This window comes from Melospiza melodia, unplaced genomic scaffold (genome assembly GCF_035770615.1).
Source record: "Melospiza melodia melodia isolate bMelMel2 unplaced genomic scaffold, bMelMel2.pri scaffold_35, whole genome shotgun sequence".
Taxonomy (NCBI): Eukaryota; Metazoa; Chordata; class Aves; order Passeriformes; family Passerellidae; genus Melospiza; species Melospiza melodia.
The window spans coordinates 9,654,179-9,658,528 of record NW_026948670.1 but is presented as its reverse complement, the minus strand read 5'-3'; positions in this window follow the sequence as shown (position 1 = coordinate 9,658,528).

Below are 4,350 nucleotides of genomic sequence, written 5' to 3'. Positions count from 1 at the left end.
AAGCGGCTTCTTCGCGCAAAGACGATTGTGCCGCTCACAGTGCTCTCCTTAGCGCGGCTTCTGCCGAAAGACGCCCGGCAGCGGCTCTTACCTCCGGAGAGCATCCTACCTTCCTCTTTAGCTCCTCTTCTCATCTACACCTCGGCAACAAGCTTTTCCACTATGTCTGGCTAGGAAAAACTGTGCCAGCACAGAAAACATCTCCCATCGTGTTCTAGAAGTTGCACGGATGTCTGCCAAGTGTTTGGCAGGAAGAAAAGAAAAGTTGTCCAAAACAGCTTCCAATCGAATGTTCCTGTGATTGGAAAAGTCAGGAGAGTGCAAAGGTACTGTTTTCTATCAGTTGGCAAGGTGCGCACACAATCCCAGTGTTGTACAGCTTGCTTCTTCACCTTCCCGAAGCTGCCGCTCTCGCCGGCTGCCGGAGCCCAAGAAGCGGCTTCTTCGCGCAAAGACGATTGTGCCGCTCACAGCGCTCTCCTTAGCGCGGCTTCTGCCGAAAGACGCCCGGCAGCGGCTCTTACCTCCGGAGAGCATCCTACCTTCCTCTTTAGCTCCTCTTCTCATCTACACCTCGGCAACAAGCTTTTCCACTATGTCTGGCTAGGAAAAACTGTGCCAGCACAGAAAACATCTCCCATCGTGTTCTAGAAGTTGCACGGATGTCTGCCAAGTGTTTGGCAGGAAGAAAAGAAAAGTTGTCCAAAACAGCTTCCAATCGAATGTTCCTGTGATTGGAAAAGTCAGGAGAGTGCAAAGGTACTGTTTTCTATCAGTTGGCAAGGTGCGCACACAATCCCAGTGTTGTACAGCTTGCTTCTTCACCTTCCCGAAGCTGCCGCTCTCGCCGGCTGCCGGAGCCCAAGAAGCGGCTTCTTCGCGCAAAGACGATTGTGCCGCTCACAGTGCTCTCCTTAGCGCGGCTTCTGCCGAAAGACGCCCGGCAGCGGCTCTTACCTCCGGAGAGCATCCTACCTTCCTCTTTAGCTCCTCTTCTCATCTACACCTCGGCAACAAGCTTTTCCACTATGTCTGGCTAGGAAAAACTGTGCCAGCACAGAAAACATCTCCCATCGTGTTCTAGAAGTTGCACGGATGTCTGCCAAGTGTTTGGCAGGAAGAAAAGAAAAGTTGTCCAAAACAGCTTCCAATCGAATGTTCCTGTGATTGGAAAAGTCAGGAGAGTGCAAAGGTACTGTTTTCTATCAGTTGGCAAGGTGCGCACACAATCCCAGTGTTGTACAGCTTGCTTCTTCACCTTCCCGAAGCTGCCGCTCTCGCCGGCTGCCGGAGCCCAAGAAGCGGCTTCTTCGCGCAAAGACGATTGTGCCGCTCACAGTGCTCTCCTTAGCGCGGCTTCTGCCGAAAGACGCCCGGCAGCGGCTCTTACCTCCGGAGAGCATCCTACCTTCCTCTTTAGCTCCTCTTCTCATCTACACCTCGGCAACAAGCTTTTCCACTATGTCTGGCTAGGAAAAACTGTGCCAGCACAGAAAACATCTCCCATCGTGTTCTAGAAGTTGCACGGATGTCTGCCAAGTGTTTGGCAGGAAGAAAAGAAAAGTTGTCCAAAACAGCTTCCAATCGAATGTTCCTGTGATTGGAAAAGTCAGGAGAGTGCAAAGGTACTGTTTTCTATCAGTTGGCAAGGTGCGCACACAATCCCAGTGTTGTACAGCTTGCTTCTTCACCTTCCCCAAGCTGCCGCTCTCGCCGGCTGCCGGAGCCCAAGAAGCGGCTTCTTCGCGCAAAGACGATTGTGCCGCTCACAGTGCTCTCCTTAGCGCGGCTTCTGCCGAAAGACGCCCGGCAGCGGCTCTTACCTCCGGAGAGCATCCTACCTTCCTCTTTAGCTCCTCTTCTCATCTACACCTCGGCAACAAGCTTTTCCACTATGTCTGGCTAGGAAAAACTGTGCCAGCACAGAAAACATCTCCCATCGTGTTCTAGAAGTTGCACGGATGTCTGCCAAGTGTTTGGCAGGAAGAAAAGAAAAGTTGTCCAAAACAGCTTCCAATCGAATGTTCCTGTGATTGGAAAAGTCAGGAGAGTGCAAAGGTACTGTTTTCTATCAGTTGGCAAGGTGCGCACACAATCCCAGTGTTGTACAGCTTGCTTCTTCACCTTCCCGAAGCTGCCGCTCTCGCCGGCTGCCGGAGCCCAAGAAGCGGCTTCTTCGCGCAAAGACGATTGTGCCGCTCACAGTGCTCTCCTTAGCGCGGCTTCTGCCGAAAGACGCCCGGCAGCGGCTCTTACCTCCGGAGAGCATCCTACCTTCCTCTTTAGCTCCTCTTCTCATCTACACCTCGGCAACAAGCTTTTCCACTATGTCTGGCTAGGAAAAACTGTGCCAGCACAGAAAACATCTCCCATCGTGTTCTAGAAGTTGCACGGATGTCTGCCAAGTGTTTGGCAGGAAGAAAAGAAAAGTTGTCCAAAACAGCTTCCAATCGAATGTTCCTGTGATTGGAAAAGTCAGGAGAGTGCAAAGGTACTGTTTTCTATCAGTTGGCAAGGTGCGCACACAATCCCAGTGTTGTACAGCTTGCTTCTTCACCTTCCCGAAGCTGCCGCTCTCGCCGGCTGCCGGAGCCCAAGAAGCGGCTTCTTCGCGCAAAGACGATTGTGCCGCTCACAGTGCTCTCCTTAGCGCGGCTTCTGCCGAAAGACGCCCGGCAGCGGCTCTTACCTCCGGAGAGCATCCTACCTTCCTCTTTAGCTCCTCTTCTCATCTACACCTCGGCAACAAGCTTTTCCACTATGTCTGGCTAGGAAAAACTGTGCCAGCACAGAAAACATCTCCCATCGTGTTCTAGAAGTTGCACGGATGTCTGCCAAGTGTTTGGCAGGAAGAAAAGAAAAGTTGTCCAAAACAGCTTCCAATCGAATGTTCCTGTGATTGGAAAAGTCAGGAGAGTGCAAAGGTACTGTTTTCTATCAGTTGGCAAGGTGCGCACACAATCCCAGTGTTGTACAGCTTGCTTCTTCACCTTCCCGAAGCTGCCGCTCTCGCCGGCTGCCGGAGCCCAAGAAGCGGCTTCTTCGCGCAAAGACGATTGTGCCGCTCACAGCGCTCTCCTTAGCGCGGCTTCTGCCGAAAGACGCCCGGCAGCGGCTCTTACCTCCGGAGAGCATCCTACCTTCCTCTTTAGCTCCTCTTCTCATCTACACCTCGGCAACAAGCTTTTCCACTATGTCTGGCTAGGAAAAACTGTGCCAGCACAGAAAACATCTCCCATCGTGTTCTAGAAGTTGCACGGATGTCTGCCAAGTGTTTGGCAGGAAGAAAAGAAAAGTTGTCCAAAACAGCTTCCAATCGAATGTTCCTGTGATTGGAAAAGTCAGGAGAGTGCAAAGGTACTGTTTTCTATCAGTTGGCAAGTGGCGCACACAATCCCAGTGTTGTACAGCTTGCTTCTTCACCTTCCCCAAGCTGCCGCTCTCGCCGGCTGCCGGAGCCCAAGAAGCGGCTTCTTCGCGCAAAGACGATTGTGCCGCTCACAGTGCTCTCCTTAGCGCGGCTTCTGCCGAAAGACGCCCGGCAGCGGCTCTTACCTCCGGAGAGCATCCTACCTTCCTCTTTAGCTCCTCTTCTCATCTACACCTCGGCAACAAGCTTTTCCACTATGTCTGGCTAGGAAAAACTGTGCCAGCACAGAAAACATCTCCCCTCGTGTTCTAGAAGTTGCACGGATGTCTGCCAAGTGTTTGGCAGGAAGAAAAGAAAAGTTGTCCAAAACAGCTTCCAATCGAATGTTCCTGTGATTGGAAAAGTCAGGAGAGTGCAAAGGTACTGTTTTCTATCAGTTGGCAAGGTGCGCACACAATCCCAGTGTTGTACAGCTTGCTTCTTCACCTTCCCGAAGCTGCCGCTCTCGCCGGCTGCCGGAGCCCAAGAAGCGGCTTCTTCGCGCAAAGACGATTGTGCCGCTCACAGTGCTCTCCTTAGCGCGGCTTCTGCCGAAAGACGCCCGGCAGCGGCTCTTACCTCCGGAGAGCATCCTACCTTCCTCTTTAGCTCCTCTTCTCATCTACACCTCGGCAACAAGCTTTTCCACTATGTCTGGCTAGGAAAAACTGTGCCAGCACAGAAAACATCTCCCATCGTGTTCTAGAAGTTGCACGGATGTCTGCCAAGTGTTTGGCAGGAAGAAAAGAAAAGTTGTCCAAAACAGCTTCCAATCGAATGTTCCTGTGATTGGAAAAGTCAGGAGAGTGCAAAGGTACTGTTTTCTATCAGTTGGCAAGGTGCGCACACAATCCCAGTGTTGTACAGCTTGCTTCTTCACCTTCCCGAAGCTGCCGCTCTCGCCGGCTGCCGGAGCCCAAGAAGCGGCTTCTTCGCGCAAA